The 15,342-nt window shown below is 42.8% G+C and overlaps 1 protein-coding gene across 1 annotated transcript in view; it reads right to left on the reverse strand.

Annotated features, from left to right (window-relative positions):
• LOC130277500 (mucin-5AC-like) overlaps positions 1-15,074 on the reverse strand; it is a 255,045-nt gene extending 239,971 nt beyond the window's left edge. Inside the window, exon 1 of the mRNA XM_056528176.1 lies at positions 15,014-15,074. The gene's annotated coding sequence lies outside the window, so the exon portion shown is untranslated. The remainder of the gene's footprint in view (positions 1-15,013) is intronic.
• Between the last annotated feature and the right edge of the window lie 268 nt (positions 15,075-15,342).

Genomic DNA, 15,342 nt, shown 5'->3' on the forward strand with positions numbered 1-15,342 from the left:
TCCTGCTGGAGAGGAAGACTTCCATATAAAACCCTTCTGTAGGTTCTTTCTGATGTATTCAGACATGGCTTGTGTCCCAGGAGCCGACAAGGGATAGTTCTTCCCCTAGGAGGTGAAGTACCCGGGAGGAGATCAATTGGACAATCATAGGGTCGATGTGGTGAAAGACTCTCAGCTTGCTTCTCGCAAAACACGTCAGCGAAGTCTTGATAAGAGGTAGGCAGACCCAGCAGAGAGGGACAAGGAATGAAATGCTTCAGTTGAACTGTCAACAGTTGTGTTGAGCGGCATAGTCCATATTCGGATTCGCGATATTTCGCAAATATATGGATGAATATTCATCATATATTCGCTAAATTCCCATATTCGTAATATTTGCGTTTTATGTTTGGGTATGTGAAAATTAGCATATGCGAAAATTTGCGTATGCGAAAATTAGCATATGCTAATTTTCGCATATGCGAAAATTCGTACGCCAGTCTCACACAGTAGTATTAGAGCCTTCTTTACACCACACAAGCTGGAAGCAGAGAGGGATGATCACTGTGATGTGTACTGGGAAAAAAAAATACGAATATTCGTAATTGCAAATATATAGTGCTATATCCGCGAATATTCGCATTGCGAATTTTCGCGAGCAACACTAGTCAACAGACAGCGATTCTGGCAGTCCTGGCTCCAGCATGAGACTTCTCCGGAACGCCAATCGAGCACTGGGGTGTTGCACTGCAGCCAAGGCAGACCGAGGAACACCGAAGTAGAACAGTGAGGAAGCAAGTAGACCCTGATCCATTCCTTGTGCATAGCACTCACTTGCATTCTCAGAGGCTCCATGATGAACTTTACAGAGGAATTCAGACACTCCCCGTTGATAGAGGAGATGTGTGACTGGAAAATGATATTTGTAGACCAGAGTGGCATCTATGAAGTTCCCTGCAGAACCGGAGTCCACAAAGGCAGAAAAGTGGAGCAAGGATCTGGTAGAGGTGAAGAGCTGGACTGGCAGGTATAAACAAGGAGAGGAAGTATTCACACCTAGAGACGCCTTTCCCACATGTCCTAGGTGGGTGCGTTTCCCGGATGCTGAGGCCGAAGGGGAAATTATTACGAAAATGCTCTGGACTGGCACAGTACAGGCCCAGGTTCTTTTTCTGTCAGGACAGGTGAGCACAATCCACCTGCATGAGCTCTTGGAGATAAGGTAGTAGGGAGTAGTGTTGCTCGCGAATATCGCATATTCGCGAATTCGCGAATATAGCACTATATATTCGTAATTACGAATATTGTTTTTTTTTTTTTACAGTACACATCATAGTGATCATCCCTCTCTGCTTCCAGCTTGTGTGGTCTAAAGAAGGCTCTAATACTACTGTGTGAGACTGGCGTATGAATTTTCGCATATGGGAAAATTTGCATATGCAAATTTTCACTTATGCTAATTTTTAGCATATGGTAATTTTAGCACATGTGAATTTTCCTTTATGCTAATTTTCGCATATGCGAAAATATAACGCGAATATTACGAATATGCAAATTTAGCAAATATATGGCGAATATTCGTCCATATATACGCAAAATATCGCGAATTCGAATATGACCTATGCTGCTCAACACTAGTCAACACGCGCTATTTGGCCAGCGAGCCAGGGCCCCATACAGGAGTTCACGGGGTCCCCCAGCGGTCGAACCCCCCGCAATCTGAAACTTATCCCCTATCCTTGGGATAGGGGATGTTTTTCAACACTGGACTACTCCTTTAATGGCCTCAAGGGATCTTCCACTAAAAAAGATCACACAGCTTCCACTCCTCCGTCATGTGGTATGTTACTATATAATGAAGCAACATCTAGTGTTGCCCACATATAGTCCTCTTCCCGTATGATATCTTTCAATAGGGTTAATAAACGCCCTTTTATTTCTGAGGTATGCTGGTAAAGACACCACACATTTCTGTAACTGATGGTCTATATATTCAGATAAACATCTGGCAACTATCGGACGACCAGGTGTTTTTTTTTTCTTCGGTTTTTATGTACCTTTTAGGTAGAAAATAAAAATAAGGTACATTTGGGTTGGGGTTAAATATATATCATGTTTTTCCCTCTTAAAGGGGTACTACGCACCAAGACATCTTATCCCCTCTCCAAAGGACCCCTGTGATCTCTGTTGCGGCACCCTGCTGTCATCACTGCACAGAGCAAACTTACTCTGTGCGTAATGACGGGTGATACAGGGGCCAGAACATCGGCATAGCCATTGACTGTCCTGGCAAGCTGGGAGACACCCTATTTGGGAAGCACTGCCGTAGGGTAATTTGGTGGTGGATGCAAATCCCTAATTTAGGCCTCAAATGCACATGGTGCTCTTTCACTTTGGAGCCCTCTCATATTTCAAGGCAACAGTTTTGGGTTACAAATTTTTTTTCTCTTCTTTTACCCCTTAAGAAAAGGTAAATTTGGGGTCTACACCAGTATGTTAGTGTAAACAGAGTGTACCATATACATTTGAGGCCTAAAGTGGTGATTTGCATAGGGGTGGCTGGTAGTTACAGCAGTTCTGACAAAAACATAAAAAACACCCATATGTGACCCCCATTTTGAAAACTACACCCCTCACGTAAAGTAACAAGGGGTATAGTGAGCCTTAACATCCCACAGGTGTTTGACAAATTTTAGTTGAAGTTGGAGGTGAAAATAAAAAAATGTATATTTTTTTCCCTAAAATGCTGTTGTTACCCCCAATTTTATAATTTTCACAAGGGGTAATAGGAGAAAAAGCCCCGCAAAATTTGTAACCCCATTTCTTCTGAGTCAGAAAATACCCCACATGTGGATGTAAAGTGGTCTGCGGGTGAACTACAGGGCTCAGAAGAGAAGGAGCACCAATGGGCTTTTGGAGAGAAAATCTGGCTGAAATTGAAGGCCATGTGCGTTTAGGCCTCCATGGTGCCAGAACAGTGACCCCCCCCCCCAGATGTGACCCCATTTTGGAAACTACACCCCTAATAAGAAGTGCAGTGAGCATTTACATCTCACAGGTGTCTGATAGATTTTTTTGAGCAGTGGTCTGTCAAAATGAAAAATGAAAATTTTTCATTTGCACAGCCCACTGTTCCAAACATCTGTCAAATGTCAGTGGGGTTTAACCCCTTAAGGAACCAGCCCATTTTCACCTTAAGGACCCAGCCATTTTTTGCACATCTGACCACTGTCACTTTAAGCATTAATAACTCTGGGATGCTTTTACTTTTCATTCTGATTCTGAGATAGTTTTTTCGTGACATATTGTACTTCATGTTAGTGGTAAATTTTTGTTGAGGCTTGCATCATTTCTTGGTGAAAAATTCCAAAATTTGATGAAAAAAATTGAAAATTTAGCATTTTTCTAACTTTGAAGCTCTCTGATTGTAACAAAAACAGACATTCCTAATAAATTATATATTGATTCACAGATACAATATGTCTAATTTATATTTTCATCATAAAGTTGACAGGTTTTTACTTTTGGAAGACATCAGAGGGCTTCAGCAGCACTTTTCCAATTTTTCACAAAATTTTCTAAAATGGAATTTTTCAGGGACCAGTTCAGTTTTTGAAGTGGATTTGAAGGGCCTTCATATTAGAAATACCCCACAAATTACCCCATTATAAAAACTGCACCCCTCAAAGTATCCAAAATGACATTTGGGTAAGTGTGTTAACCCTTTAGGTGTTTCACAGGAATAGCAGCAAAGTGAAGGAGGAAATTCAAAATCTCCATTTTTTACACTCGCATGTTCTTGTAGACCCAGTTTTTGAATTTTTACAAGGAGTAATAGTAGAAAAAGCCCCCCAAAATTTGTAACCCAATTTCTCTAGAGTAAGGAAGTACCTCATATGTGTATGTCAAGTGTTCGGCTGGTGCAGTAGAGGGCTCAAAAGGGAAGGAGCAACAATGGGATTTTGGAGAGTGAATTTTTGCTGAAATGGTTTTTGGGGGGCATGTCACATTTTGGAAGCCCCTATGGTGCCAGAACAGCAGAAACCCCCACATGGCCTACCATTTTGGAAACTGCACCCCTCAAGGCACGTACCAAGGGGTCCAGTGAGCCTTAACACCCCACAAGTGTTTGACGACTTTTCGTTAAATTCAGATGTGTAAATGAAAAAAAAAAAAAAAGTTTCACTAAAGTGAATTCACTTCCAGGCAGTGGAAGAGAGTTGGTTGTGATAAATATAAAGCAAATACACTATGTTGAGCTAGCGATTGTTTGTCTGTATACAAGAGTGTGAAGCTTACAAGTGAGTGAGTATAAAAGTGAGGGGACTTTAAATTAAGGGACTTTAAATTCAGGAAGTTTAAATTGAAATATTTGATTTTTTTTTTCTTTTCTGTTAATTTTTGCAATCCCCAAATCTAGTATGACCTCCATGTTGGAAAAGGCAGTCCAGTGTGCATCTTGCAAAATGTATGCAATCCTTGAACAACAGTTTGAGGGTGCATATTGTTGTGCGGGATGTGTGCGAGTTGCTCATTTGGAAGCCCAGATCCTGGATCTAGAGGAGCAACTGGCAACACTGAGATGTATTGACAACCCGGAGAGGAGTCTCCTGCTCACTGAGCAGGTACTCTCTGGGGTAGAGGTGGGGAAGGATAGTGGGACGGAGGTGCAGGACAGTCAAGCAGTTAGCTGGGTTACAGTTAGAAAACGGGGTAGAGGGAAAAGTGTCAGGGAGGCTAGTCCTGAACTGGCACACCCCAACAAGTTTGCCCTGTTGGCAGATGAGGGGGATGCCATTTCAGAGCTAGCGGTACTGCAGCAGGACTCTGCCTCTGACCACCAGGGGGGTGTCTGCTCCAGTAAGGAGGGAGGGAGGAGAGCAGGGCAGGCCAGACAGGTACTGGTAGTGGGGGACTCAATTATTAGATGGACAGACAGGGCGATCTGTCACAAAGACCGGGATCGCCGAACAGTGTGTTGTCTTCCTGGCGCTCAAGTTCGGCACATCGCGGATCGGGTTGACAGGTTGCTGGGTGGGGCTGGAGAAGACCCAGCAGTCATGGTACATATTGGCACCAATGAAAAAGTAAGAGGTAGATGGAGTGTCCTTAAAGAGGATTTCAGGGACTTAGGCTGCAAGCTTAAGGCAAGGACCTCCAAGGTAGTATTTTCTGAAATATTACCTGTATTACGAGCCACACCAGAGAGGCAGCGGGAGATTAGGGAAGTAAACAAGTGGCTCAGAAGCTAGTGTAGGAAGGAGGGGTTTGGGTTTATGGAGAACTGGGCCGACTTCGACTTCAATGGAAACAGGTTTCTGACTATAGCTAAAGACAATTATCTGTCCCAAATGGTGCAGGGCCCGACCAGAGGAGGCGCCCTACTAGACTTAATATTTCCCAACGTACTGTACCTGACAGAGTAATTAATGTGCAAGTAGATGGACACCTAGGAAATAGTGATCATAATTTTATTCATTATAACTTGTTCTTCAATAAGGGAATCTCTCGAGGGGCCACAAAAATAATGAACTTTTGGAAAGCAAAGTTCGATCAACTCAGAGAAGCCCATAACAATATAAAATGGGATAATGTTCTAAAAAAGAACAATACTGACACTAAATTACTGACACTTTCAAAAATATCTTACATTTTTACTGTAAGATGTATATACTTTATGGGAATAAAAGGGTCAGAAATAAAAGAAAACCAATATGGATGAATAAAAATGTTAAGGGGGCAATAAATGACAAAAATAAAGCATTTCAATTACTAAAACAGGACAGCAGTGAAGAAGCATTAAAAAGCTATAGAGAAAAATGTGAAATATGTAAAAAACAGATAAGAGCCGCAAAAATAGAGACAGAAAGACTCATTGCCAAAGAGAGTATAACTAACCCCAAAATGTTATTTAATTATATAAAAATGAAAGTGTTGGTCCTTTAAAAAAATTATGAGGAAGAAATTATAAACGGGGATCAGGAAAAAGCAAATATACTAAACACATTCTTCTCCACTGTATTCACTGAGGAAAATGAAATGCCAGGTGAAATACAGTGTGATAAGGTAAACTCCCCAGTACAGGTCACCTGTCTAACCCAGGAAGAAGTACAGTGCCACCTACAAAAAATCAAAATAGACAAATCACCAGGTCTAGATGGCATTCACCCCGTGTTCTAAAGGAATTAAGTAATGTAATAGACAGACCCCTTTAATATTCAGGGGCTCTATAGTGACAGGGACAGTTTCCCCGGACTGGCGCATGGCAAATGTGGTGCCAATATTTAAGAAGGGGTCAAAAGGTGACCCCGGGAATTATAGACCTGTTAGTTTAACCTCGGTTGTATGTAAATTGTTTGAGGGTTTCCTAAAGATGCTATTTTTGAATATCTTTATAAAAATAAATGTATGACCCTGTATCAGCATGGATTTATGAGGGATCGATCCTGTCAAACTAACCTGATCAGCTTTTATGAGGAGGTGAGCACCAGCCTGGACCAGTGGCAATTGCTGGATGTCGTATATCTGGATTTTTCCAATGCATTTGATACGGTTCCACATTAAAGGTTGGTGCATAAAATGAGAGGGTTTGGGCTGGGGAGAATGTGTGCAAGTGGGTAAGTAACTGGCTCAATGATAGGAAACAGAGGGTGGTTATTAATGGTACTTATTCTGACTGGGTGACTGTTACTAGTGGGGTACCACAGGGGTCCGTCTTGGGTCCTGTCCTATTTAATATATTCATGAATGAACTTGCGGAGGGGTTGAATAGTAAAGTAGCAATCTTTGCAGATGACACCAAACTCTGTAAAGCGTTAAACACTATAGAGGACAGTGCACTGTTACAAATGGATCTGGATAGGTTGGAGGTTTGGGCTGGGAAGTGGCAGATGAGGTTCAACACTGATAAATGTAAGGTAATGCACACGGGGAAGAAAAATCCGAGCTGGGATTATGTATTAAATGGGAGAATACTTGGGATGACTGACATGGAAAAGGACTTAGAAGTCTAAGGTAACAGTAAACTTAGCTGTAGTGACCAGTGTCGGGCAGCTGCTGCCAAGGCTAATAAAATCATGGGGTGCATCAATAGAGGCACAGATGCCGACGACAGGGAAATAATTCTACCGCTGTAAAAATCACTAGTCAGACCTCACATAAAATACTGTGTACAGTACTGGGTACCAGTGTACAAGAAAGATATAGTGGAGCTGGAGAGGGTTCAAATCCCACTAAGGACAACAATAAATAAATAAAGACTTATTATTATTATAATAACGTCAGCAGAGAGCACTGTGCTCGTGATGTCATCAGAGAGCATTCCAAAAAGAAAATAATTTCCTCTGTAGTATTCAGCAGCTAATAAGTACAGGACGGATTACGATTTTTTAATAAAAGTAATTTACAAATCTGTTTAACTTTCCGGGGCCAGTTGATTTAAAAGAAAAAAGGTTTTCACCGGAGTACCCCTTTAATGGTATAGAGAACTGTGTCTCGTGCATTAAACTCTGTGATTTTTTGCCCATTGAAACCAGTAGGCCCATTGTGGTCTATGGGGAAAAGCTGCTGAGTTGCCCGTAGCAACCAATCAGATCGCTTCTTTCATTTTTGAAAAAGCCTCTGAAAAATTAAGGAAGTAATCTGATTGGTTGCTATGGGCCACTCAGAAACTTTTCCTCTGAACAGGTTTTGATAGATCTCCCTCTATGGGGGAGATTCATCAAAACCAGTGTAGAGGAAGAGTTGTGCAGTTGCCCATAGCAACCAATCAGATTGCTTCTTTCATTTTTGAAAAGGCCTCTGAAAAATGAAGTAAGCAATCTGATTGGTTGCTATGGGCAACTCAGAAACTATTCCAGGAAAATCTGCTGAGTTGCCCATAGCCACCAATCAGATCGCTTCTTTAATTTTGCAGAGGCATTGTGAAAAATGAAAGAAGCAATCTGATTGGTTGCTATGGGCAACTGCACAACTCTTCCTCTACACTGGTCTTGATGAATCTCCCCCATAGAGGGAGATTTATCAAAACCTGTCCAGAGGAAAAGTTTCTGAGTTGCCCATAGCAACCAATCAGATCGCTTCTTTCATTTTTGAAAAAGCCTCTGAAAAATGAAGGAAGCAATTTGATTGGTTGCTATGGGCAACTCAACAGCTTTTCCAGGAAAGAAAAGTTTAACCACAACACTGTAACACTCTGTCCACCCTGGGACTCAAACCAGTGACAGTCTCCCATCCCACTGTGCTGCCGAGATGGTCCTGCTTATCTTACATGCAATGAGATCCCCATAGGCCACAATTAGCCTATTGGTTTTAATGGAAAAAAAATCACAGAGTTGACGCACTAGTCACAGTTCTCTATACCATTAATGAAGGGAGGGCTCAATATTTGCAAATTTGCGCATTTGCGCAAAAATGTTCACATAAGCACAAAAAAAGCGAATATTCGTAATTATTAATATATAGTGCTATATTTGCAATATTCGCGAATTAGCGAATATGCTATATTCGCGATTAAAATTCGAATTGCGAATATTCGTGAACAACACTAGTCGCTGCAAATACAGTGAAGGAGTTTAAACATGCATGGGATAGGCATAAGGCTATCCTTCATATAAGATAGGGCCAGGGACTATTGATAGGATTCAGATTGTTGGGCAGACTAGATGGGCCAATTGGTTCTTATCTGCCGACACATTCTATGTTTCTATACTGTATGGATATCAGAAAAATGGTTCCAAGCTCTTATTTCTTTAATAAATTCACTACTTTGGGGCAGGAAAGCACGAGAATGAAATATGTTTCTTTAACGTTAGCTGAGCAAGATGGGGGTTGGACACTTTTTTTTTAGGTACTTTTTAGCACTAAAATTGCAGACTATTATGAGAAGGAGGGAAAATGTAGTCCTTTTTTTTCTCTCTAAGGGTATGTTCAAACTACGGAATTCCCGCGGAATTCCACGGGTGGAATTCCGCAAGCCGAATTCCACGGGCGGAATTCCGAAAGCCGAATTCCGCGGTGTGAACTTAACATTAGTGTGAATGGGTTTCCGCGAGACCCGTTCACACTGCGGAATTTCAGCGCCGCTGAAATTGTTCCGCGCAAAGAAAGAACATGTTCATTCTTTGCACGGAAGTCCGCGAGCACTGCATAGCTGTCAACGGTGACGGCTCAGTGCCGCCCGGTTCTACCGCCGCCGCCGGCTGCCAGTCTGAATCTCCGCTCGCTGAATTCAGCGAGTGGAGATTCCGTTCACACACTGTAGTGTGAACATACCCTAATGGGTCGTTATAAGGATATTTTTGAGATTTTGGAAGCTGGGATACTCACTACACCCATGCATATCTATATAATAAAGTATGGGAGGAACTTAAAAAAAATTTAAAATCACATGGAGTTTTGACTTTACTTCATTATGGTCGAATAAATCACTTAAAGAATTCCTTAAAATTAAAGATTCACTCTTTTGGATGAAAAGGGGCTTATTTATGTAAATCAATTATACGTTTTAGGTCAAATAAAGTCGTTTGAAGAGATAGCCCATAAGTATGGGGTGGCAGACAATCAGAAACATTGTTTTTTACAAATAAGTAATGCAGATCATAAACCAATAAAAGGAGAGATTGGAGATTTCAGGGATTCTATATATAAGAAAAGTTTAATTAGACTATTTCCTTATGCGAAGTTGCTGTCTGGGCATGCTGGGAGTTGTGGTTCTGCAGCGGTTGGGAGTTCAGAGCTTGAAGACCACTGCTATAGAGGGTGCAAATGTATCTGAGCCCTGGAACTCAAATAATGTGAAATATGAGATGATCAAAATGGAGCCCCTGCACTAATTACTTGGGTTCTGGGGTCTGTAAGGTCCATAGTGAAAACATCAGGTTCTGTCTATAGCAGATACTAAATCATGGCAGCTCCAAGAAACAAGCAGTCATTCTGACATGTCACATGTGATGTCATAGACAGCTGGAGTCCTGACATTCCACTGACAGCCGCCCGAGCCTTCAGTCTGTAGATTGTTCCAGTGAGATTAGTGAGATTAGTGAGTTTAGCGTCTTCTACTTGTCTGAAATGGAGCTAAAAGGTTTGGGGTCCGTCCCCCTCCTGTTGGCGTTTTGGTGTGCGGCCTGGCTTGCCACCAGCTACATCATGACGGTCGTCCTCGGCCATGCAGCCTCGCCACTGATGAGCATCAGGTAAGATAAACAAGCACATGATTCTTATTTCATGGGTTGGGAGTGAGGAAATATCCATAATAACATTGGTTTCTTTTCCTTCACAGTGACGTGGAAAATTTATTTCCTGAAAGCATATTATTCAGAATTGGATTCACAGGGACGTCCATTGGCACTTTGGTACTAACCTTTCTTATTTATAAGTATATGGTTATGCATACTGAAGAGTTCAGTGGTAATCAGGTCCTGATCCAGAGGATCCTGCTGGCCATTGTGTGGGCCTCCTGTTTTGCCACAGCTGTTATGCATGTATTTTCCCCCAAAGAATATCCCAGGATACACTTTGTCAGCACGATAATTTCAATTACATGTGAAGCCTTATACTACCTTGGGCAGTCCATTACCAGGAGCAAAAAAAGTCATCCACCATAGTAGATGCACCTGCTGTGGCCTGACTTTTGTCTGTGTAATTTTCTATTTTGGATATGAAACATTAAAGGAATTATTCTATAATGATGAAGACTGGGACGAGATCCCTGAAATCCCCATCATAATCATCGAGTGGGTGATGCTTCTACTGATCCTGATAAACATCGTGACCTATTATTCCACCATGCAAAGGTTATTGTTGAGCTTCTCCAGAAACAGCTGCACACTCTCTCTTAGAGTGAAAATTGATGACTTCGGGGTGTAGACCACCACGTGGGCCATCAAGTGGACTTCTGGGAGAAATACTGCACAGGATATGGAAAAACATCTAAAGAAGAATAACTGGGGGACTATATATGGTGCCAGTAATCATGGCACAATAATATGAGCTGGTGATATTACCTATACAAAAAAATGTTACAAAATTTTAAAAAAAATATTGCTGTGTGAAGTGTAATACCTAATTAGAAAAACAGAATCAAATTCATCATTATAACCACCCTCTGCATTACCCTGTTTATTATTTTTCAAGCAAGCACTTTGTTCTAATTCGTCCACTCTCTGGCGTGCTCCTTGTATAAGGGGTTTGGGATACCCTTTTTGTTTAAAACGATCCTCCAGGTTATCTAGTTGTTGTAGGCATTTTTGTGTGGAAGAACAATTCTTTCGGATTCTTTTCATTTGACCGAATGGAATGTTCTTCTTTCATTATTTAAGATGGTAACTGTTAAAGTCAAGATAGCTGTTTGCATCCACCTCCTTAAAATAGGTGGCAGTATGCAAACAGCCATCCTGAATATAGATATTTAAATCCAGGAACTCAAATTTTTTGGGGGACTGATGCAGCACTGCCTTTGGCAATCTCTGGCTCTGCCATAGCGCTTTTTTTGAGGGGGTGTGTCGGCTGCCCCTTCGTCTGGTGGTCAACAATAGTGTTGCTCGCAAATATTCGCAATTATTCGCGAATATTGCATATTCGCGAATATTCGCCAATATAGCACTATATATTCGAAATTACGAATATTGTTTTTTGTTTTTTTTCCACAGTACACATCACAGTGATCATCCCTCTCTGCTTCCAGCTTGTGTGGTATAAAGAAGGCTCTAATACTACTGTGTGAGACTGGCGTGCGAATTTTCGCATATGGGAAAATTAGCATATGCGAATTTTCGTTTATGCAAATTTTTCGCATATGGTAATTTTCGCACATGCAAATTTTCATCTATGCTAATTTCCGCATATGCGATAATATAACGCGAATATTACGAATATGCGAATATACTCGGCTTATACTCGAGTAAACTCTCCGCCCTCAGTGGTCTTCAACCTGCGAACCTCCAGAGGTTTCAAAACTACAACTCCCAGCAAGCCCGGGCAGCCATCGGCTGTCCAGCTTGCTGGGAGTTGTAGTTTTGAAACCTCTGGAGGTCCGCAGGTTGAAGACCACTGCGGCCTTCGACATCATCCAGCCCCCTCTCACCTCCTTTAGTTCTGTACTCACCTCCGCTCGGCGCTGGTCCGGTGCTGCAGGACTGTCCGGTGAGGAGGTCGTCCGGTGGGATAGTGGTTCCGGGCTGCCATCTTCACCGGGGAGGCCTATTCTCCGCGCTTCGGGCCCGGCCCCAGAATAGTCATGTTGCCTTGACAACGACGCAGAGGTACGTTCATTAACAAAGTCCCTCTGCGTCATCGTCAAGGCAACGCCTCTATTCTGGGCCCGGAGCGCGGAGAAGAGGCCTCCCCGGGGAAGATGGCAGCCCGGAATCACTATCCCACCGGACGACCTCCTCACCGGACAGTTCTGCAGCACCGGACCAGCGCCGAGCGGAGGTGAGTACAGAACTAAAGTGGGTGAGAGGGGGCTGGATGATGTCGAAGGCCGCAGTGGTCTTCAACCTGCGGACCTCCAGAGGTTTCAAAACTACAACTCCCAGCAAGCCCGGGCAGCCATCTGGGAGTTGTAGTTTTGAAACATCTGGAGGTCCGCAGGTTGAAGACCATGATGATGACATGTGGTGATGATGACAAGGGGATGATGAAGGGGGGGGGATTATGACAAGGGGATGATGAAGGAGGGGGGAGGATTATGACAGGGGGATGACAAGAGGATGATGACAAGAGGATGATGACAAGAGGATGATGACAAGGGGATGATGACAAGGGGATGATGAAGGGGGGTGGGGATGATGACAAGGGGATGATGAAGGGGGGGTGTTGGATGATGACAAGGGGATGATGAAGGGGGGTGGGGATGATGACAAGGGGATGATGAAGGGGGGGTGTGGGATGATGACAAGGGGATGATGATAAGGGGATGATGAAGGGGGGTGTGGGATGATGACAAGGGGATGATGTCAAGGGGATGATGAAGGGAGGTGGGGATGATGACAAGGGGATGATGAAGGGGGGGGTGTGGGATGATGACAAGGGGATGATGACAAGGGGATGATGACAAGGGGATGATGACAGGCGGTGATGATGAAGGGGGGATGATGAAGGGAGTGTGTGGGAGGATGACAAGGGGATGTTGACAAGGGGATGATGAGGGGGGTGGGGATGATGACAAGGGGATGATGACAAGGGGATGATGAAGGGGGGTGTGGGATGATGACAAGGGGATGATGACAAGGGGATGATGACAGGCGGTGATGATGAAGCCCCCCTTCATCATCACCGCCTGTCATCATCCCCTTGTCATCATCCCCTTGTCATCATCCCACACAGGGTGATGATGATGAGGGTGGTAATGACAGGGTGATGATGATGAGGGTGGTAATGACGGGGGTCTGGATGATGATAGGGGGGGATGATGTATTTCCCACCCTAGGCTTATACTCGAGTCAATAACTTTTCCTGGGATTTTGGGGTGAAATTAGGGGCCTTGGCTTATATTCGGGTCGGCTTATACTCGAGTATATACGGTATATGAAATAAATTTATATATGGATGATGGTACTTACAGGGAATGCTTATTAGTGTTGCTCGCGAATATTCGCAATGCAAATTTTATTCGCGAATATCGAATATTCGCAAATTCACGAATATTCGCGAATATAGCACTATATATTCGTAATTACGAATATTCGGTTTTTTTTTTTTGTAATTTTTTTTTTTTTTCACAGTAAACATCACAGTGATCATCCCTCTCTGCTTCCAGCTTGTGTGGTGTAAAGAAGGCTCTAATACTACTGTGTGAGACTGGCGTGCGAATTTTCGCATATGCGAAAATTAGCATATGCTAATTTTCGCATTTACGAATTTTCGCGTATACTAATTTTGGTTTATGCTAATATTTTCGTATATGCTAATTTCCGCATATGCGAAAATAAAAAGCCAATATTCCGAATATGCGAATTTAGCGAATATATGACGAATATTCGTCCATATATTCGCAAAATATCGCAAATTCGAATATGGCCTATGCCGCTCAACACTAATGCTTATTTGAGATTTATTTATATAGATTATACTGTATGGCTGATTTTTAGATTAGCTCCACGAGGCAAAGCTGTAATCTGTGACTATAATTTGGCCTTATTGACGGTAGTGGGTTCATTAGGGAAGTAAACACAGACAGAAATTAAGAAATTAACTATTGCAGAATTTGGCAGCCAAAAATTATATGATGTTAAAAGCAGACATTTTTAACATCATGTTTTAAAAATAAATTCACCTAAATGGGCTTTTGTAACACGTTTTAGGTATTAAAGGGGTATTCCGGGCAAAAACATCTTATCCCCTATCCAAAGGATAGGGGATAAGATGTCTGATCGCGGGGGGCCCGCCGCTGGGACCCCCCTCGATCTCCCTGCAGCAGCCCGCATTTTAATGCGTAGCTGCGTCTGCAGTTTCGGAAACCGCCGAGCTGGGCTTCCGAGACGGGGACGTGATGTCACGCCACGCCCGCTCCATTCATTTCTATGGGAGGAGGCGTAACGGCCGCAATGCCCCCTCCCATAGACATGAATGGAGGGGGCGTGGAGTGACGTCACGTCCCCATCTCGGAAGCCCGGCGGTTTCCGAAACTTCAGACGCATCTACGCATAGAATGCGGGCTGCTGCAGGGAGATAGTGGGGGGTCCCAAGGGTGGGCCCCCCGCGATCAGACATCTTATCCCCTATCCTTTCAATGGGGATAAGATGTTTTTGCCCGGAATACCCCTTTAAAGCTGGAAAATTGTTGAGGTTTACCAATTTAAAAGATTATAGCAGCCACACATTTTAACCACATGACCAGTCAAGTCAGTAGAGCGTGGCTTTGGATATTACGTCGAAACACAACATAGGAAGTTCGGACCCCTGTTCTCCAACAAATAGACACTCCTCAAAATACAATTACCCAATAAATAAAAATGCAGTAGAGGTGCATAAATTGATTTGCTGTCTAGCAGCGCCTCACCACAGTATGGTGTGGTACTTTATTGCTCTTTACCTGTATTAAGACCAGATGCTCCTGCGGACACCAGGTGAGTGCGGCTTCATCTCCGGTAAATAATGTGTACTGTACAGGACCCTGAAGAAGCAACTGCCCTCTGTGTATAAAGGGATTTCTAGCTTCCAGCAGCTATAGCTAACTTTTATATGTAAGGACTTGCTTTATTTACATTAGTCAGCTTGTAATTTTGTAAAATTTTTTTTTCATTTTTTCTTATTTTTGGTTGACATTTTGAAGTCTTTGAAACCAACTGCTAGTTTAACATATAGATATGGGCCCAGATATATCCAACTGTGTGAGAAAAAAAAAATGGAGTGATTTTTCCA

Source organism: Hyla sarda, chromosome 6, assembly GCF_029499605.1.
Source record: "Hyla sarda isolate aHylSar1 chromosome 6, aHylSar1.hap1, whole genome shotgun sequence".
Lineage (NCBI taxonomy): Eukaryota > Metazoa > Chordata > Amphibia > Anura > Hylidae > Hyla > Hyla sarda.